This window comes from Gossypium hirsutum, chromosome A10 (assembly GCF_007990345.1).
Source record: "Gossypium hirsutum isolate 1008001.06 chromosome A10, Gossypium_hirsutum_v2.1, whole genome shotgun sequence".
Lineage (NCBI taxonomy): Eukaryota > Viridiplantae > Streptophyta > Magnoliopsida > Malvales > Malvaceae > Gossypium > Gossypium hirsutum.
The window spans coordinates 18,554,592-18,577,860 of record NC_053433.1 but is presented as its reverse complement, the minus strand read 5'-3'; the positions used below and the strand labels follow the sequence as shown (position 1 = coordinate 18,577,860).

Sequence of the window (23,269 nt, the reverse complement as noted above, 5' to 3'; positions counted from 1 at the left end):
GCAAAACAAAAGTAGAGACAATGGCAACAGTAGCAAACAGAAATCAAAATAGTAGTAATATATTTTGTAATCAGTTATAAAGCCGAAAAGAAAACGAATGTAAAAAAGAAGAAGAAAAAAGCAAAAAAAAGAAGAAACAGATATTTGAAACACAAAGAAATCAAATATCAGAAGTGGTTCATTTATTCGTTATTTTATTTTTATTTTTTACTTTTCTTTACTCATATTTAAAAGAAAATAAGTAAAAATACAAAAAGAAGTCGAAGTCTTACCTTTTCCTTGTTTGTGCCATCGTGAATAGCCGAGGTATCCACTTCCGATGAAAGGTGGCTGGAAACCGAAAAGTTTTTTTTAACTTTCGGGTCTTTTTGGTGGGGATTTCGGGAGTTTTGGGCTCAGATCTGGGTTCAGGAGGTCGAAAATATTAAAAAGGGACCTTTTTGGTTCCTTCGGCCGTCGTGGACGATGGCGCCGCCACCGGCGATCGGCGGCTGCCACGGTGGTCCGGCGCCGGAGCTCAAGCCGGACGTGGGGTGTGTTGAGAGAGTGAGGGGAGAGCTTTTAGTTTTTGTTTTAAGGAAAAGGAAAAATGATTTCTTTTAAAAAAAATTGGCCTTTTATAGCTTGAAGAAAACAACGTCATTTCACTTGGGGATTTTAGTGCCCAAAACGGCACCGTTTGGCATGGCGACTAGTGTGACTCGACCCGTAGGCGGAGAACCCGCGTGTTTTTGTGAAACGGGCTATTTGCGCACTGGCCCCTTCTGCTTTCATGGCCTGTTGCGATTTAGTCCCATTTTCTTTTATTTATTTTTTTAATTTTGCCCCTGTAATTTTATTTTTAATTTATTTTGGTCCCCGCAGAACGGTGCGTTTAGAGGGCGAAAGGAACAATTTTCTAATAAGTCCCTATGAGATTTCATTCTTTTCGAATTGATCCTTTATTATTTTTGTTATCTTAATTTACCCTTTTAATTCGATTTGGGTTATAATTGAGTCCCTTAATCAAGTTAATTATTTTATTTATTTGTTAGTGACTATATTCATTTGTTTTTTTACCGAGTCTTCGTTTATTTAATTATTTTATTAGTTATTACTTTTTCATACATACCTAAAAACTGAATTTTATTTATCATTGTCTTTTATTATTTTGTTCTTATTTTATTTTATTTTAGCATATACTTGTTCATTTATTAGTTTTGTTCCTTTTTTAGGCATTCTCATGTGATGTTTCTTTTATGATCATGCATTATCTTTCGTTTTTCTCTCCTTCGAATTAACCCCATTATTTCATTATTATTCCTTTATTTATTTAATTATTATACATCATTTTAACATTTTAGCCTTTCAACTTTTTTTTATTTTACCTTTTATTATTGTTATTATTACTCCACTATTTATCTACTTTATTTTTATACAAATTAAAAATGATTTATTTTATTATCGTTATTATTATTATTATTATTATTATATTTCATGCATATTGTTATCATGATTTTCTATTATCATTATATTTTCATGCATTATTAGTTTATCGTGAATAAATGTCACATCATCGTTCGTAAAACATGAGAATATTTTTATGTTTTAGTCATTTTTGATACTATACTCAAATCAATTAAAACGTATGTCATTTTTAAATATTTCATTAATTTTATCTAAATTCGTACAAAAAAATTGAAAAAAAAGAGGTGATGTTTGATGTTTGAAAATTCGAGAAATCGTACCCTAACGTATTAGATTTCGATTTTCCGTTTGTCCAAATAATCAAATATCCCTTTAAAGATTTCACTCTTGTTTTCTAAACTTCAAACGAGGCAATATTTCCTGTTTGGAAATTTTGAGAAATCGTGCCCTACGTGCTGGGTTTCGATTTACCGTTTGACCAAACAACTGAATATCATTTTTAAAATTAAAACACGTGAGTTTTGAAAATCAAAAGACCAACTTATTCTCGATGGTCTGAAATGTTGTGTCCTAACGTACTGGATGTGGCATTTTATTACTTCGGGACAATAAGGTCTTTAGAATCCATTTCGATTTACTCAAGCAAATTCTTCGTATAGATCAACATAAAAAAAGGGATCGTATTCTAAATTCTTTTCGAGTTTTTAAATTTTAACATTAAGACATATTAACTAATCAACTAGGTACCAATTTTGGACGTTACGAGGGTACTAATCCTTCCTCGTGCGTAACCGACTCTCGAACCCATTTTTTTTAAATTTCGTAGACCAAAATCGTTGTTTTAGTAAATCAAAATGTTTTATTAAAATGACCAAATTTCTAGGTGATCCGATCACACCTAAACAAAAAAGATTGGTGGCGACTCCTAATTTTCATTTTCTTTTCAAAATATAAAGTCGATTCCTATTTTTTTCAAAAAAAGTGGTTTCGATAGCTTGGCCACTCCACTGGGGAATTTGAGAGTCGATCCAGAAATTGATTAATTTTTGTCCTTTGTCGAAAATTGAAAATTCGTTTTAAAATTACGATCCCTTCATTGCATTTCATCTGTTTTTCTTACAGTTTTCATAGTTTTATTTCTATTTTCTTTATTGCTTCAAGTTTTTTATGCATATATCCTCGCACATTGCATTGCATGACCGTTGTGGTCACACCCTTTAAGTGGGAGTGAGAAACTATTCCTTCATGAGGTTTTCACCTCCGTGTAGAATAGTGGATCGCTTTCGAGATACATCTAGAATAGTGGATCGTTTTCGAGATACATCTGTACCTATGTCTTCGTGAGATTTTTATCTCCGTGCAGTCATAAGGAAATGTATTCTCCTGAACTGAACTCGGTCTATATGAGCCTACAATGGGTGAGGATCGAGGAATCTGCCGGTTCAGGTACCTTTGCTTTAGAACCGAACCGTATATAGCGAGCCTCAAGAGCCCACCCTAGGTAGAACCACGCCAAATCCTAGTGGTCACCGGGATAGGTGCTCTATTTTGTTTATTTATTCTATGTTGATGCGTTTGATTTTACTTCAATCACATTGCATTTTCATTATAAGAGATCCTTTCATTACATTTTATTCGTCCTTGTTACGATCCTTATCATTTCAGTTTATAACTGTTGTGTTGGTTTGAGTTTAGACATCCTTCTGCATATTGCACTGCATGATCGTTCAATCTTACCCTTTTAAGTGGGAGTGAGAAACTATTCATTCGTGAGGTTTTCACCTCCGTGTAGGATAGTGGATCGCTTTCAGGATACATCCGTACCTATGTCTTCGTGAGATTTTCATCTCCGTGCAACCATAGGGAAATGTATTCCCCTAAACTGAACTCAGTCCATATGAACCTGTAATGGGTGAGGACCGAGGAATCTGCTGGTTCGGGTACCTCTTCTTTAGAACTGAACCACATACAGTGAGCCATAGGAACTCGCCTTAGGTAGAGCCACGCTAAGCCCTAGTGTTCACCTAGATAGGTGTTTTATTTTATTGTTTATTTCTTCTGCACTGACATATTTTGTTTTGTTTTGCATTACATCATCATAGAAAGGAGGTGTTGATTCATATTCAATTGCTAAATAGAAAAGCTTGTCATGGGAAAATGGATTTCTTGATGAAGTGGATTATAATACGGTTGTCTAAATATGGTCCAAGTAAACATAATGAGAGAAAGCTGATAGTCTGTGGAGTAATACAAAACTTTGTTCCATTGCCTGAGGATTCAAGCCGACAAAGATTACTTGAGAGCCGTCACATTTTGACTTTCTTAAAGGAGCTGACGAGTATCGCGGGGATAAGTGATCAATGAGTCACGGCCTGGATCAAGCAAAAAGGAGTTAATATGGACATCTTTTGGAGAATTCGCAATGCTCGACCATAACATCCAGATATGAAGAGGAAGATAGGTGTCTTCGCTTGGAATATGAGAGAAAGGCCGTATATGTAATCCGTTTTATAAAGGAATTTGTTTCCTAGAAAAGTTTTTCTAATAAAATTGAATTCAAAATCAACGCCTTCCTTTCTTCTGCATTCATTCTATGCATTTGCATTGCATTGCATCATTTGCATTAGAATTTCACTAAAGGACCCTAATTAGGTAAAATTATTTCAGAATCGACAAAAGATATGGACCAAAGGTTGGAGAGAATAGAGCAAATACAAATACAGATGCAAGAGCAATTGACCAAAATGCAACGAGAGATGCGGGAACAAATGCTAGAATTCCAAAGGAATATAATAGGCCAGTTAACCCAGTTGTTAGCCAGAGAACTTGAAAAAAGGAGTGGTCCAGTGATCAATGGTGGAGATGATAATGAAGACATCATCTATTCCCCAAGTTTTACCCCAATAAGTGTCCTGACCCAACTAGACATGCAAGGGGTACCCGTCATTATCGGACCCTAATATCAGGCTGATACCTCGACACTGTTGAACTTCCCGATGGGTTCAGGTTTTAACCTGAAAGATGATCGAGCCAAACTAGTTGTTCTGGCAGAAACAAAGGAAATGGGAGAGTGGACTTTAAAGGCCCCGGAGAAGAAGAAAAAGGAAGTGAATGATGTGAGTGGGTATAACAAGGGCTATTTGAAGCTGATTATAGTAAGCAAGCCAAGGACGACAACTATTAGCCATAAGGTCCCTTCAAGGAAAGAACCCAATCCAAGATTGAACTCAGAAAAAACCCAGTTCACGCCCATCCCAATCACGTATGGGGAGTTGTACCAAATTTTGTTTGATGCACATATTATATCCCCTTTCTACATAGAACCAATACAACTTCTATGCCCTAAATGGTACGATGCAAACGACCAATGTGAATATCATGCAGGAATCACGGGGTATTCTATCGAGAACTGTACCACCTTTAAAAAGTCAATCGAAAGACTTATCAAATTGGGTATCGTGAAATTCGATGATCACTCTGGTGCAGAAAATCTGTTACCCAACATTTCTGTTAAAGGAGTAAACATTATGAGTTCCATGATGGATAGGGGCATGAGATCTAAGGGTATATCGATCTCAGAACTCTAATGCAAGACCTGATATTGGGGAATCTGAACATTAACGACGTATTAGAATAGGGAACCTGTGAATAGAATTTTTCGAGCATCTGCCTTTACGAACTTGGAAGTGTTTTGAACAATGAGACTATGCAAAAGATCCCTTTATTTTTAGAGCTAATCTAGAGTAATATTCAAAACACGCTTATTTCTTTAAGCCTAGAAGCAATAAGAATCCTCTTGTGAAATAGGCTTGTGTCCTAAGTCTTTATTTCAATAAAATGCATCTTTTTGAGTAAATTTTCTTTTACTTCATTTCATACTGTACAAATAATTGTTCTTAGATTCTTTTGTTCTTTGGACTTTCTTTCAAATATTCATTTATTTTTCATTCATGATCATACCATACAAATAATCATCCTTAGAATCATTTATTATTTGGAATCTGCCTTCGTACCTACAACAGATCCTTCGATATCAATAACGTGAGCAACGCTGTCACTGACTCCGAGTCTCTTTTTAAGCAAGATATGTGTCTAGAGAGATCTCAGGACCTTGAATATGATAAAGATTGTAATATACCTCATGATTTGTCAATGATGGTAGAACAAGATGAGAAATAGATCCTACCTTACAAAGGGACAATGGACATCGCAAACCTATGAGAAGAGAAAGAGATAAAGATCGGAGTCTATACCACCAAAGATACAAAGTGAGATGTCAAGAATACAAAGATATTTTTACATAACCATATCAAGATATGCCTGGGCTACTAAGGCCTATGGATGCTAAAAAGGGTCCATACGAGTGTCAAAAGAACACATACTAATGGTTTTATGTTAGCCAGGCTAATCATGAGGTTCAGGTGCTGCTGATCCACCATGAAAGGGGATTGTGTCAGTCAAGCCGTGAATGCCAAACAGAAGAAGACAAGACTTTTATGCCTCCTCAATTTCTTCACAGATTTTCTATATGTGGGGTATGGATATTATGGGGCTGATCTCGTCAAAAGCTTCTAACCGATACTGATTCATCTTTGGGGTCGTCGATTACTTCGTGAAAGGGGTAAAAGTCATTTCATATACCAATGTTACTAAGTCGACAGTCATCAAATTCCCCTAAAAAAAAGGTGCCAACAAATAACGTCAGGAAGGATCATGTCTAACACAATTGCACAATGTCAAAAGTTTACAGTTTGTTCAAAGATTAGGCGCCATATTGCAATACAGAAAAAAAAACAAACAAACAAAGGATCATACAGAAAATGATCGAGACTTGTAAAGATTGGTGCTACCATCAAACGTGGGTCCAGAACCTTCGTCGGGGCAACACATTTCTCATGGGTTTATGGGATGGAATCGGTTTTGAAGACAAGATTCCTTTTCTCCGAGTCTTGTCAGAGCTGGAGTTGGATAAGACAGAATGGACCCAATCCCAATAAGATCAGTTGAATTTGAAGAAGGAGGGTTGAAAGCTATCTGTCGAGGTCCAATGCACCAAAAATGACTGATGCGAGCTTACAATAAAGAGGTTTGTCCTAGAGAATTCCACGAGGGAGACTCAGCGTTGAAAAAGATCCTTTTTATACAAAAGGACTTTAGAGGAAAGTGGATGCCAAACTAGGAAGGGCCTGTTCTGGAGGGACACTGATATTGACCGAAATGAATGGCAAAGATTTGCCCAAACCGGTGAATTCAAATTCAGTCAAGGAGTATTCTACCTAAAAAGGGAGAGGCCAAGGTGAAAACCCATAAAGGGCGCTTTGAGACCTTCTAAAAAAAAGGAAAAAAAAAAGGAAAAAGAAAAAGGAGAGGCCAAGGCGAAAACCCGCAAAAGGGCGCCTTGAGACCAAAGGGGATTTGAGTTGAAAACCCAAAAAGGGTGGCTCAAATTTAGATCAAAATGGGGCATACAGCAATCTTGCTATGCCTAAATTAACAATGAAGAAGTATGCTACGTCTTGGGGCATCAACAAAGTACTCCGAATCCCCTAAACACATATTAAGCTCAGAAAGGTCCTCAAGAAGTTGGTACAGAGAAGCTCAGGCTGCGATATCTGGGGCACCTAGTTTTCATTTTACCCATATTGAATTTACTATCTTTGATTATTTTATTCGTTTCAAAATATGCTCCTAATAAATTTCCTTCTTATAGCATTGCTATCTTTGATTAACTTATTTATTTTGAGTTAATTTCCTTTTTATTGCGTTTGCAATCTTTGATTAGTTTATTCATTTCAAGCTATGCTCCCAATCAATTTTCTTCTTGTCCATTGTTTTGATCTTTTTCAAGTTTTTTGCATTGAAATAACGATTAACGGACCAATAATACTTTCACAAAAGAAGTTCTGCATATTACTCTAGAAGCTTCTAAATAGTATAGGAACCTGAAACAGGACCATCATTTAGAACTCACCAAGCCTAAGGGTTGGAAATATTTGAAATATAGGAGTCTAAATTGTGGCTATCTCTCTAGATTCTTTGTTAAAGATATCAGTTGCACAAAAAACAAGGTATTGTGTTGGTGATGCCACCTCGAAAATAATGAGCTATGTCAAAGAGGATCATTCTCGGGAAAAGAAAAATGATACTCTGCATTAATACAAATATCATACATATACATAGGGTCGTTACACCTAAGGAATGGTGTAACAGATCAAATTGATTGAAGATGATACAAATCCTATACCTCTGAGTTGCAACAGGATAAAAGAAAAAATATTATTCCCCTGAAGTTGCGGTGGGAGATACAAACTTTATGTCCCAGAAGGTACGGTGAAAGGGACTCTGAAATTACAGTGGGGCAAGCTTGCTAAGCAAAATGTGATTATTTCTTTGACTTTTCTGTCAAGAATACCAGCCGAACAAGATGGACGCGTAATACATCAGTGATAATGTCCTGATGAACAACGAGCAATGATGCCTTAAGCCTTTTAAAAAAAGGGATCATTTTCATTTCTGCATTCATATATCATTCATAACACATCTAGTTAGGAGCATTTGATTCATTTCGATCATAGCATCCTAATTATTTGACATAAGCATCACATCTAGTTAGGAGCATTTGATTCATTTCAATCATAGCATCCTAATTATTTGGCATAAGCATAGATACATGAAACTGATTCTACAGATCATGTCCCTAGAAGATGGTGTAGCAACATCGGTGAATTCATAGATCTTATCTCCCTAAGCAGTAGTAGAGTAGGTCGAAGACGGCAAATCTTGTCTCCCTAACCAGTAGTGGAGCAGATTTAAGCCATCATCCTATCTCCCTAAGCAGTAGTGGAGTAGGCTGAAGATTGCAGATCTTATCTCCCTAAGCAGTAGTGGAGCAGATCAAAGACGGTGAGCCTTAACCCCCTAAGTAGTAGAGTAACAGACTGAAAATTACAGATCTTGTCTCCCTAAGTAGTAGTGGAGCAGATCAAAGACGGTGAACCTTAACCCCCTAAGCAGTAGGGTAACAGGCTGAAAATTATAGATCTTGTCTCCCTAAGCAGTAGTGGAGCAGATCAAAGATGGTGAGCCTTAACCCCTAAGTAGTAGGATAACAAGCTAAAAATTACAGATCTTGTCTCCCTAAGCAGTAGTGGAGTAGATCAAAGATGGTAAGCCTTAACCCCCTAAGCAGTAAGGTAACAGGCTGAAAATTACAGATCTTGTCTCCCTAAGCAGTAGTAGAGCAGGTTGAAATCAACAATTCAGATCTCCTTAAAGTTTTAGTGGAGTAGATCGATGCTACAAATCTCTTTTCCCTAAAATGGAGTTGGAGCGGCTCGAAGCCATAGTTCGTATCTCTTTGAAGTTTTAGCGGAGTAGATCGAGGCTACAAATCCCTTCTTCCTGAAATGGCACTAGAGCGGCTCGAAGCCACAATTCGTATCTCCTTGAAGTTTCAGCAAAGTAGATCGTAGCTACAAATCTCTTCTCCCTGAAATGGCGTTGGAGCAGCTCGAAACTACAGTTCGTATCTCCTTGAAGTTTCAGCGGAGTAGATCGAAGCTACAAATCTCTTCTCCCTGAAATGGCATTGGAGCTGCTCGAAGCTACAGTTCGTATCTCCTTGAAGTTTCAGCAGAGTAGAACGAGGCTACAAATCTCTTCTCCTTGGAATGGTATTGGAGCTGCTCGAAGCCACGGTTCGTATCTCCTTGAAGTTTCAGCGAAGTAGATCGAGGCTACAAATCTTTTCTCCTTGAAATGACACTGGAGCAGATCGAAGCCACTAACCTTATCTCCCTGAAGTTATAGTGGAGTGCGTTGAAGTTACAAGTTTTATCTCCCTGAAGTTGCAGTGGAGGAGACTGAGAATAGCAAATCTTATCATTCTGAATTTGCAGTAGAGCAGAGTAAAGCTATAAATCCTATCTCCCTAAAGTTGCAGTGGAGCGGATTGAAAATAACAAATCTTATCCCTCTGAAATTACAATAGAGCAGATTAAAACTACAAATTCTATACCTCTGAAGTTGCAGCAGGTCGGATCAAATCTATCATGGTGAATTTTATCTCCCTGAAGTTACAGTGGGGCAAATTGAAGCTTGAAGTTGCAAGCCTTATCCCCCTGAAGTTACAATGGGGCAAGTTGAAGTTATAGGTCTTATCTACCTGAAGTTCCAATGGAGCAGACTGGAGAAAGCATATCTTACCTCCTTGAAGTTACAATAGAGTAGATCAAGCTACAATTTAAAGCCATAAACCTCATCTCCCTGAAGTTTTAGTGAAGCAGGTTAAAGCTACTAGTAGTTAAAGTGGAGTGGATCAAAGCAACAGTTTCTATACCTCTGAAGTTGCAGTAGATTGGAATGAAGCAACTTGAAGGAAAGAAGCGCCAAGAGAAGTTGAGCCCGACAGGTCCAGGCAAAATTGGCCCTCTTAAAGTCTTTGCTCTATTCTCGTTACATGAAAACGAGCAAAGAGGGACAGCTGTAACAGGCCAAATTTGCCCGGGCCCAACGAGCCCAAATCAGAAAAAAAAACAAAACAAAAAAAAATAAGATTAAACTGTCCAATTTAAAATTACAAACCCAAAACCAATTAAAATTACAGCCCAAACTAACAAAAACCCTAATGGCCCGATAAGCCCAAAATCTAAACAAATTTTAGCAGCAGAAACCCTAGTGCGTCGCTCCCCACGTGGTGTCAGCACCTTCTCCGCTGCAATGCTGCTATCAGCCCCCTCTACGCCTCTGACAACACCTGCAAAACCAAAGCAACAAGCAAAAAAAAAAGCAGAGACAATGACAACAGTAGCAAACAGAAAATAAAATAGTAGTAATAAATTTTGTAATTGGTTATAAAGCGGAAAAGAAAACGAATGTAAAAAAAAGAAAAGAAAAAAGCAAAAAAAAAGAAGAAACAGAGATTTGAAACACAAAGAAATCAAGTATCAGAGATTTGAAACTCATATTTAAAAGGTGATGTTTGATGTTTAGAAATTCGAGAAATCGTACCCTAACGTATTGGGTTTCGATTTTTCATTTTTCCAAATAATCAAATATCCCTTTAAAGATTTCGCTCGTGTTTTCTAAACTTCAAACGAGACAATATTTCGTATTTGAAAATTTCGAGAAATCATGCCTTACGTGCTGGGTTTCGATTTACCGTTTGACCAAACAACTGAATATCCTTTTTAAAATTAAAACACGTGAGTTTTGAAAATCAAAAGACGAACTTATTCTCGATGATCTAAAATGTTGTGTTCTAACGTACTGGATGTGGCATTTTATTACTTCGAGACAAGAAGGTCTTTAGAATCCATTTCGATTTACTCAAGCAAATTCTTCGTATAGATCAACATAAAAAAGGGATCGTATTCTAAATTCTTTTCGAGTTTTTAAGTTTTGACATTAAGACATTAACTAATCAACTAGGTACCAATTTTGGGCGTTACGAGGGTGCTAATCCTTCCTCGTGCGTAACCGACTCATGAACCCATTTTTTTCAAGTTTCGTAGACCAAAATCATTGTTTTAGTAAATCAAAATGTTTTATTAAAATGACCAAATTTCTAGGTGATCCGATCACACCTAAACAAAAAAGATTGGTGGCGACCCCTAATTTTCGTTTTCTTTTCAAAATATAAAGTCGATTCCTGTTTTTTTCAAAAAAAGTGGTTTCGACAAAACCAATGAGCTCTAGGCACAATTTATATACTTTGGACGTTCTGATAGGCACTAGGTGTCAAATTAGTGTGTTGGTTGGAATCCGTGTATCCGTTCAAGTTCGAGTTAGGGATATAAAATGTAAATTGGATAATGATATTTTAATTGAATTCATAATATGGTTTGGTGATGCAAATGGATATTGCAATATACGAATAATGATAGCATGTGAATGACCATGCGAATTGGTTATATGAGCCCGGAGGGTCGATACAGAAATAATATGAATAAATAAATTCGAGAATGAGTTGAATTGAAGAAATGAGAAATTGGAATATAGTGAAATGAAGTTATTTGAACCTTAAGGTTGAATGTTATAATATGATAAGTTTAAATGCTATTATCAAATAAAATGGTGCGCAAATTGGTAATATGCATAGTTCATATGTTAATGGAAGCTTTTAGTATGAAAGTTTATGTGTAATAGCTAAAGATTGATCTTGAATTGATAGTATGTAATTGGTTAATTTTTTGTTATATTGACTTGAATCACGAAAGTGTAACACCCCAAAATTAGGTTTGGAAGTTTTGAGGGTACTTTAGGAATTTTAGCTTATATGTGCTCCGAATTTCGTAAGGTTGGTAATCGATACTATTTTTGACAATGGCTATTAGAAAATTAAGTCAATTTTTAAAAATGAGTTTTAAATACCTTTAATTTTGAAAATAGGGTTGGTTTGTAAAAGAGTCAAAATAGAGAGTTTCTATGAAGAATTTGCCCAAAATTTTAAAATCAACCCAAAAACCCTCATTCTTCAAACTGATTTCACGATAGTTTCTCCCTATTTCATTGTTGTGTCGTCCCTTGCTTCCCAAGCTCCTCTTGTTCACTTTTTGTTCTTCAAACCTCAATCCATTGCTTCCCTTAATTCTCATAGCATTAATATTAATAAATCTTCAAGAAAACATCCTTGGGAATAGATTAGAATATAAGTGACATGTCCCTAGGATATTTGAGTTTCGAACTTGTTGAGTTGAGTCCGAGTTCATGAGATGTAACTAGGCATCCGAGCTCACTTATGGATGCCAACGCCCGAGCTCGTTGAGTTGAGTCCGAGTTCACCTATGGGTAGGTTACATGGTAGCTTGGCTACATAAGTTCCGCAGGCTATTGAGTTTGTCTAGCTGCGGGTATGGCTCTTATGTTCATGAGATCCGTGTATTTGAATTATATTCCGATGTGTTCAACGGGTGAATCTTAAGTGAATAAGAAGAAGGCCTAAAACGAAGGTGACATATTGGTAAGTGTGGTAAATGAGAAAATTTGATAGGTATGTGCTTAAACCCTCAGGTTGAAAACTTGGTATGATGAAATCGTAGAAAGATATTAAATACAAATTAAACATGAATGTCTTGGTGTTGTTTATGCAAATGATGTTTTATGTGGGATTGTGTGATTATGTTACTTGCTTTTTGCATGTGAACTTACTAAGCATTTCTGCTTACTCCTTCCTTTTCTTTCATTGTAGTTTTGACAAGCCGACTTAAGAATCGAGATAGGTCGAAGACTCGTTCACACTATCCGAAGGCCTAAATTGGTAAAATGGCTTGTGTGTTTTGAATGTGGCATGTATGGCAAAATACTCACTTTGTGTAAATGATCTTATGATATGGCTATGGTTTGGCAAGAAAAGGGTTTGTAAATGATTAGCCATTGGAATGGCCGGTTTGTAAATGATTAGCCATTGGAATGACCAATCTAAGTCATATTTGATGTTATGTATGTTTAAAATGCTATTTAGTCCATGAAAATCCTTAGTAAAGTGAAATTTGCCATAAAACAGAATCTGACAGCAGCAGTGATGTAAATTGAAAATCACTAAAATAGTAAAATGAAATAGTGAAATTTAAGCTTAATGAGTCTATTTTCATATGGATTGAACAAAACAGGTATATAAATTATATTTTATGAGATATTTGAATTTTTGTGAAACAGGGCCAGAGTGATTTTTGGATCCCCTGTTCTGACTTTAAAAATTCATCATAAATTTAAAAAAATAATTAGAAGTAATTATTTATATTTAAAGATTCCTTATTGAGTCTAGTTTTAAGAGAAACAAACGTCATAGACATTGAAATTCTGTACAGAGAGATTTCTGATTCGAAATACACAGAGGTCAAAGCAGTCAAACCCTGAAACATGGGAGACTTTAACTAATAAACTGTACTAATTGGTTCGACCAAAAATTCTAGAAAAAAAATAGTAAATAGATATATGAGTCTATTTTCATGGAACATTTACGGAATTGGATTTCAAATTTCCGAACTCGAGATATGAATTTTTAAACGACTGTGACGCAGATTGCTAGCTTGACTGGAAATTTTAAAAATAAATTGTTTGAGGTGTTTAAGTAATGAATTAAGTCTGTTAACACCTCGTGTTCGACTCCGGCGACGGTCTCTAGTAATGGGCGTTACAACAATTATCATCACTTAATGAACAATTCAATCTTTCATGTTATCATTCAATTATATATATACCATTCTTATTTCTTTATTTCAATTCTCAACTTTCACATATGCCATATCATTCAAATTTAGTTTTATCAGTAGATTTATTTCATTTGTCCCTATTAACTTGACTCGGACTCGGCGGATATATGGATTCCAACCAACACACCAGAACGGCACAATGTGCCTTAACGGTACACAATATCTAATCAGTAATCAGTAACGGTAGCAGTAGCAGTAACAGTAACAGTATTCAACACACAAAGTGTTGAATCTGTAACAGTAACAGTAACAGTATTCGACACACAAAGTGTCGAATCGGTAACAGTAACGGTAACAATAACAGTAGTCGGCACATAAGTGCCTGATCAGTAAGCCGGCAAAAACCCGTACTCTTCTATATCCTATGGCATGCCAACTATATCCGACTAGCCCGACTAGTTAATAGGGTATTTAAATCATTTTTCAGTATAATTTCCATTTCGATTCAATATTAATTATAATTTATTATTTTGATCAATTTTCACAATAATACAGTAATTCACTTCATTAGAAATTTTACAGTTCAATGCAATATACGTAACATTATTCAGTAATTTCACAGTTTAATTCGGTATTCAAAACAATATTCAGAATCCCATAATTCAGTTCAGTATCAATCTCAATTTTAATACCCAATCACAAATTTTATTAGTTCATTAAATACTTACCTTAAAATACTTACCACATATTCATATTAAATTAAACATATATTAATTATAGAGCTTGAGTTATAGTGATACAAACCAGAATTCTCTTCGGATTTAATCCTCGACGATCTTTCTTTTTCCTTTTTGGGCCGATGCTTCAGGCTCGATATCAGCTACGAACAATTAAAATAATTTCACAATTATTAGCATAACACAATTTAAACGCTGAAATTTTTATCTAACTTTTACTTTAATTCCAATTTAATCCCAACTAAACCTATATATTTTTCTTTCTCAATTCATACCTTTTTGCTACTCAATTTCTTGCCAAACCCACATCTAACTATTTAATTTTTATCATATTTTCATAATTTCGAATTTATTTCAATTTAATCCCTAAAACTCAAAACTTATAGCTTAGTTTACAATTCAATCCTTTATTCAATCCTAACTTAAAATTCATTCAATTAAATCCCTAATTCATTATTTTGCTCAACATGAACTATGTTCAAGAACCTAAAAACTTTCAAAACCTTAACTTAATTTCAACAAAACTTTGTTCTAAAGCTTCTAAAACATCAAAATTAACTAAAAAGGACTTAATTGACTTACCAATTAAAGTTTCAAGCTTCAAATCTCTAGTTTTTCCTTTTTCTTTCTCTTTTCGAATGCTTCTGTTTTCTATTCTGTTTGTTTAGTTTCTATTTATTTTATGCTTTATCTCTTTTTTTTTACTTTATTTAATTTATATTATATTTAATTAATAAATATCTATTTAATAGCAATTATATATATAACAATTGTACACACACATGTTTTACATTTGTCCAATATCACCACCCTACATTTGTCATAATTTTATTTAATTATCACATAAAAATCTTATGTTATAATTATTTAATTAATAAATATCTCTTAATTATAATAATAGTAAATAATAAATATCTACTAATTTAAATAAAATATTATAATTGTATAAATATTATCATTACATATGTATATTTTTATCACCTTACACTTGTCATAATCATACTTTATTTAACATATATAAAAAAATCTTATGATATAATTATTTAATTATCAATAATTCAATTTAATCTAATTATCTATTACTTTAATATTAAGTAAACAAATTATTTTATAACAAGTACACATGTATCTATTTATTACAAATATACCAATATTTTTATTACCATACAATTCTCTACTATTTAATTTATTTAATAATAATAATAATAATAATAATAATAATAATATAAAACCATAACAATTAATAATTATAATAATCAATTATATAATATAATATATATATAATCTAAATAAAATCTTAGATTTTTAATACGTTTATGCCGCCTCAACCATTACTTAATGGCATATTTGTCATTTTGGCCCTTTTTACTTAATTGCTTTAGAATTAAACTTTTACCTCTTATTCAATTTAATCCTTTTTACTAATTACTCTAAATTAAGCTAAATTTACTTAATTAAAACCTAATTAGACACACCACTTGGCTCATAAATATTTTTAATAATTATTTTTGAACTTATTTCACTAGGACGGAGGCCCGATTACATACTTTTCCGGTGCCCACGGATTTTGGGTCGTTACAGCCGGGGCCAATGCCAATCCCCCTTTTGGCTTCACCCCTGTCTTAAAACATCATTAATTTCATCTTCTTCTTCAATAGTGGGTTTTCCTAGATTTGTGTCGAAGTCCGTTTTTCTTCCATCGAAGGTAACCAGTTATTTTTCTATTAGCTTTTAGTATTATTGGATCCTTAAAACTAAGTTTTTACCCATTAAATCGTGAATTTTGAATAAAAGCTAAAAAGGGGTTGTTAATAGTGAATTTCAAGTTTTTGAGTAAAAACTTGATTTTAAAGTGTTTTTCAATTAGTTTTGATGTAATTAGAAGGTTTCTAAAGCTCCATTGAAGTTTCGTTAAGGATTTCTCGAGTTTTAATGAATTTTGGTCATAATGGTCAAAACTTGAAACGTGTAGTTTTGTATAGGTTAAAGGTTGGGAATTAGTCGTAGATGAATATGTAGATGAATGGAATTCGTTTCATGAGAAAAGATTAAACGTAGGTCGAGATATTCAAATTTAAAGTTTTCTATGCCGAAGGTTTCAGTTAAAAGAGAACGTAGCTTAGACTATTGCTTTTTACTATTTAAGGTGAGTTAATGACTAATTGTTGATTGTATGTTTGTGTGGTTTGTCTTCTTGAAGTGTCGGAGTCAATAGAACCTTCAAAGAGTAGAGACATAGGTAAAGAAAAGCTTGTCTCAGCTTTCAACTTTCAGCGAAAACATATTTTGGTGAGTATTTTGGAATCGCTGCTCATAGATGATTCATTGTGTAATTGGGAATTTAGAGGTAGCCTAAACCCTTACTCTAAATTCCAAGTGTAAGTGTTCTCACACCTCACCTATGATTAAATGTGATAAATGTGAGCTTGTGCAATTGCGAAAATATGTGCATCTATGAGATGCTATGATAAGTGTTTTAAGTTTGTGATGACTGTCGTGAAAGAGCATATATGGGTATGTTATTCATGCCATGTGACAGCACTCATCGTTATAACCGAAGTAAGAGTTGTGCCCAACACTCAATATGTAGTCAAATTAACTCGTACTCAATCTATCCTGCGGCATGCCAACTATATCTAATTTTGCTTGAACAATTAATAAGGTAACAATTTATTCAAATTATCATTTTGTTCAATTCGCATCTCATCAATTCAATTCATAGTTCAAATCATCAATTTATTACATATCACATCCCATTTCACCCCAATACAAAGTCAATTCAATAATTTTATCAAATTACACTATTTTAAATTCTATTCAATTTAGTATTCTATCTCAATAATCAAACATAATCATACCAATTCGATTCAACTAACCAATCTTAGCTTACCTCCACATTTACCATTCTAAACAATAGAAGTGTGCATAAATTAAAGTGATCTGAATTATAGAAACACAAATCAAACACTTAGGTTACTCGTTATCAGATCTCGTCTTTCCTTTTCCCCTCGACGTTCCTGCGTCGCCTTTAGCTATGAATTAGAATATGAAAATACATAATATCAAATTTCAGTTTAAATCACAATCAATTACAAATTCACACATATTTTACAATCTATTCAATTTAGTCCCTAAAATCGAGACTAGCATAAATTTCAATTTAAAACTCCAAATTAAACTCTGATTTCATTATTATTAATTAGGACCTTCTATTTCTTATTCCTACGTTCAAATTTTACATTTTATTTAGTTTGTTCCCTAATGCACAAAACTATCAATTAGCTTTACAATTTAGTCCTTTTTCACAACTAAGCTTAAAATCTATAATTTAACACCCAAAAATTCAAGAAATAATTGATGCAAACTATCTAAAACTTTAACAATTTTACAAATTGATATATGAGCTAGCTAGATCAAGCTCTCATGACACTCAAAAACATAAAAATCACAAGAAAATGACTAAATTACACATACCAATTTTTTGTTGAAACTAGCAGCCCTTAAGGCTGAATTCTTTCTTCTTCTTTCGTGCATGGATGAAGAAAAGAGATGATTTCTCTTTCTTTCCACTATATTAGTTTTATTTTATACATTTTATAATGTAAATAATTTAATTATAATATTTATAATATATATAAGTTATTCACTTACCATCCACTAATGTTTCTAAGATGGTATATGTGCCATTTTAGACCTTGGTTTAATTGTTATATAATTCCTTAAGCCTTTGGCCAATTAAAAACCTATAGTGATAACCTTTTTACAATTTTGTCCCTATACCTTAATTAACTATTAATTCTGTAAAATTACTTATCCAAAATTTAATTCATCAATACATTATTTTTGTAAATATCTCTATTTAACATTTACAAACTCAATTTATGAAAACAGGGTCTCATAATCATAGTTTCTAACACTACTAGAAATTTTGTCGTTATATTTACTATAATTAGTTATAATTATGAAATCAATTTAAAAAATTCAAGGTTTTTTTTTTGGGTAGATTCATCCACATGCTATTGGATTGAGAAATAAACCACTTCCATTCTTTGATGACTTAGTCTAAATATTTGGAAAAGAAAGAGCTACAAGAGCTACAGTTGAGATAAAAACTATTGCAATGGAAGATTTGGATGTTGAAGATAATAAATTTGAAGATGTATTTGATGTTGAAAAAGAGGTAGTCAAATATTTTGAATCTAGAGAGGAAATAGGTGCTTCAGCTTGTCAAGCACCTACAATTGCTATTGTGATTATTGTAAAGAAGGTTGTAACTAGTAAGAAAAGGCCTCGGAGAATTAATGGGTTATTTGATCTTATGGAGGAGATAGGTAAGTTTGGTGTTGCTTATCGAGAAGTTGCACAAGAGATTAATGACATTTCTTTTTTTTTCGAAAAAAGAGGCAAAGGAAGGTGAACAAAGAATGATGATTTTCACATAAATTATAGAAATTGAAGGCCTCTCCAAGGATGAAATGCTTTCTATAGGGGAATATATTAGCAAAAGATTCACACAAGGTAGATTTCTTCTTTTCTTTGCCAAAATATTTGGAAGGGATTATGTACTTAAGCAATCAAGTGAATGTAATACTTATTGACCATCCTTAGACTTCTATTCTTCCAGGGTGTGTAGCTTCGTTGTCTCATAAAATCTAGAATATATTAGCAATCTTTTGTCCATAGACTATATTAGCAACTTTTGGTATATATTTATTTTGGATATATTGTCAAGTAGCAGTAGGTTGTTTACAATTTTTTATTAACTTATTGTCGATAGATAATATATTTGACATACTTTGTCTATGGTATAGCAAGTGCATAGGCTTATTGTAAAACCCGAATTTTGCTCGGCCCATAGGGAAACCAAAATCAAACAAAAAAATTAAACAATCCATTAAATTATTTTAAATACACTAGGCCCAAAAAAAATCAATTGCACAAGCCCAATAGCCTAAGTCAGAAAAACATGGAAAACCCTAGGCTATTGCCTTGCATCGCAGCCTCTACGTTCAGCGTCCCTCCACCACGTACGTCGGCATATCAAGCACGACCCCACGCCCCACGACGCTCTCCTCCACGATCTGCAGTTTGAGCGAGAGAATAGCAAGCAACTGTTTGTATTTACCTATAAAGCCTTCAAAATTTTTTATTATAGAGGGTTTTTTTCTTTCTTTTTCCAGAGAAATTGTATATAAAATACATACAAAGATCAATAAAAAGCCATCGAAAAATATACTTCAAAGGTGATTTTTCGCTATTTATTATGTTTTTTATTTTCATTCAGATTTACAATACCAACACAAAATACTAGGGAGAAAGGGAGTCACCGGAGTCGCACCGTGCTCGCACCGTCGGCGGGCCTTCGCTGGTCACGAATGGAGGCCCTGGGCACTAGCCTTTCGGCTGGAGAGTAAAGGGAGAGTGAGGGAGATGAGAAAACATACAAGGCATTTAGGGTTTTTTTTTAAAAGCAAAAGTTAAAATGCTTTTTAAATAAAAATTTTAAAACATGTTTTAATTTAGGTAATAAAATGAAACAGCATTTTGGGGGGGGGGGGAGTTTGTCCGCGTGTTTTGCTTCTGAATGGGGTATTTGTGCGTTTGGTCCCTCCCTGTTTTGGTGCTATTTGATTGATTGATTGATTGAGTCCCATTTAGATTTCTTTTGTTTTTTTAATTTTTCCCCTGAAATTGGTGCATCTGTTCACCTTAGTCCGCGTTGAAATGTTGCGTTTTGAAGTAGGGAATAATTTCATTTTTGGTCCCTGCGCATTTGCGCGCATTGCGCTACGATCCTTATTTCATTTTCTATGGTTTATTTTATTTATTAATTATCCTTTGATTTTAACTTTTTTTCAATTAAGTTTAATTTATATTTTTTATTTTACTATTCATCTTTTTCATATATTATTTTATTATGTACTGTTTTTAATTAATTATATTTAGTTAAGGTTTTATTTCTTTTTTTTACTTTGATTTATTATATGACTTATTGGATTTAAAATTCTTTTATATAGTTTTAATACCTTAGGGATTTATATGACATTTATTTTTCTACCTTGATATATATATACACGTTTATCCCAAACACTTTTATATATTATTAGTATTTATATATTTTATTTATATTAAGTTTTCTTTATTTCATATATTATGTTGCAAATCGTTTACCTTGTTTTATACACATCATTTATTTTGGAAATTTCATTTATACGTTGTTACTCCATTTTATTTATTTATTATTATTTTATCTTCTTGGTTTATTTCAAGCGTTCATGCAAAATTACTTATTTCAAGATTTGTGTATAATTGATTGTTTGTATATTGATATTTCTAAATTGTGTTTTCTTCATATCATTCACTTATTTACCTGTTTCAAAATTTGTTACATGATGTTCTTTAGTGTAATTTGCATGGAATTTTCTCTTAATTGGCTTCTAATTGATTAGCTTTCAATAATTAATGTTTGCATTTATATGATATATGATATGTTACCATTGCATGTACCTTAACTCAGCCCTTTGTGTTCTCTTATTATTTATTCATGTGATATTATTGCCCCGAATTTTTATTCCATGCTCGATGCTAAGTTTGTATGCTCGTTATTGCATCATGATTTTAGATTTCAACTTTTCGCCCGACATCAATTGTTTTTACCCTAAAGTAAACCAAACCAATGCGTTTTGAGCCGGCTTTATAAAATAAAGGCGATGTTTGATATTCGAAGATTCGAGAAATTGTGCCCTAATGTGCAGGGTTTCGATTTTCAGTTTGTCCAAATAGTCAAATATCCCTTTAAAGTTTGGTCTGTGTTTTCTCAACTCCTCAAAATAAGGCAATGTTTCGTGTTTAGAAATTCGAGAAATCGTGCCCTAACGTGTTGGGTTTCGATTTTCCGTTTAGCAAAATACCCTTTTAAGATCTTGTTGCGTGTTTTGGAAATCACGAGGTGATCTCAGTTTTTGGAGGCTTAAAATATCGTGTCCAAACGTGGTGGGTGTGGTATTTTATTCCTTCGGAACGAGTGAATCTTAAAATCCAACTCGAGTTATTCACACATTTTTAATGGATCGTATTTTAATGTTTTTCCAAATTTTCAATAGTAGGACATTAATTAGTCAATTGGTACCAATTTTGGGCGTTACGAGGGTGCTAACCCTTCCTCGTGCGTAGCCGAATTTTGAACCAATTTTTGCAATTTTCGTAGACCAAAATCATTGTTTTGATAAATAAATCTGTTTATTGAAAAACGACCACGTTTTGAGGTGACCCGATCACACCTCATCAAAAAGGATCGGTGGAGACTCCAAACTTTAATTTTTTAAAGTCGATCCCCGTTTTTCATACTTAAAAAATGGTTTCGACACTTATGTTTAAAATCTTATATAGTTGTAGGTATTTCTAAGCCAAAACATAACTTTGTATTTGTCAATATTTAATGGTATAATGATATTTGAACATTATTTGTTGTTGTTGATGTTTTAATATCTTCATGTGAATGTTTTTACTATAAGCTCCTTACAAAAACATATATAGTTTTGCAATGTCCTTTGATTTTACTTTTATGAAAAATTTAGTTTCATTTCTCTTTTGTTATTAAAAACAACAAATTTCTCTACAAAAATCAATTGACAAACCTTATAAATAAATTTTCATAATTATGTTTAGTGATGATTCAATTGAATCCTTATGATCCTTTAAAAATATTTGAATTCATATGATTAAATAAAGGTGTAATAAAAATGAACTTATTAAATTATTTTAATATTATAAAAATTTGAGAGTAAAAAATGTTGAAAAAAGTAGACTTATAAAAACAAAAGTTTTATAATAAGGACATTATTCTAATCCTATTTGTAATCTTACATTTCCATAATTTCATTATGAAAAATAAATCAAATGTTCCTTAATAATTAAAGTGAAATTGAGTGTAATTTTATAGGAAAACTTTTCAACTGTGATTCATAATTTATTTATTTTTTAAAAATATATACTTTTCACCCATGTACATATATCTAGTATTTATGAATATTAATTTGGATTTGGTTTTTTTAAAGAGTAAACTACAAAATAGTCATTGTTGTTTGCTTTAGATTACATTTTAGTCACTTACGTTATCGTTTTGTTATAAAGTAGTCATTCTATTGTTAAGCTCCGTTGGGATGAGAATAGTTTTTTCAATCAAAGTGGAAAAGAAAACTCATAGAGAAAAGGAGATGAACGGTTTTTCTTTTCCAATTCAAGCTGTAATTAATTAAATTTATTTAATTAAAAAACCTATTCTCGTCCTAGTTGGACTGCCACATAGGACTGCTGTTAGGGAGATAACGGAGCTTAACAGTAGAATGACCACTTCATAACAAAACAGTTACGTAAGTGACTAAAATTTAACATTTTAAAAATAAGTAATTAAAATATAATCTGAGATAAATAAAATTGACTATTTTTATAATTTATCTTTTTTAAATTGAGATTATGTTTTTATGAAAAAAGAAATATTGCAGAATCCACCTTTGTAACTAAATTTATGGGCTAAGCCCAACTTAACTTCGGGTTATTTATAGTGGAGTAACTTGAGTTATAATCAATGGAAAATTTTCCATTAAAAATAATATTAGTAATATTTTGAACAAATAATAATAATAACAATATATTTAATATATAAACAATAGTAATGCATCACTTCCAATACAATCCCACTTCAACATTATACTTATATATATTTTATTTTTTAAAGGATTTATTACTATGAGTTGAGTAATTAATTTTTCGTATTCCATTAATTTATTAAGACATAATGATGGTATAAATGATGGGAACAATAAAAAATAAAGAGTCAATATTTATTTTCATCGTTTAGAATAAAATTCAATCATTTTTTCTTTCACGTTTTAAAGTATTGAATTTAAACCGAAAGGAAATATAAGCAAATTCCCAAGTTCACTTCAAGTTCTCTCCACCGAATAACATCTA

At 33.0% G+C, this 23,269-nt stretch overlaps 1 long non-coding RNA gene across 2 annotated transcripts; it reads right to left on the bottom strand.

Moving 5' to 3' along the window:
• Positions 1-19,165: 19,165 nt before the first annotated feature.
• LOC121208296 (uncharacterized) lies at positions 19,166-19,824 on the bottom strand. Of its 2 annotated transcripts, none has more exons than XR_005903245.1 (2): positions 19,624-19,824; positions 19,166-19,430 (listed from the first exon to the last, which is right to left on the bottom strand). It is a non-coding gene; the product is annotated as an uncharacterized lncRNA (long non-coding RNA). The 2 variants fall into 2 exon arrangements; XR_005903244.1 differs by having other exon boundaries at positions 19,166-19,421; positions 19,624-19,814.
• Positions 19,825-23,269: the final 3,445 nt, after the last annotated feature.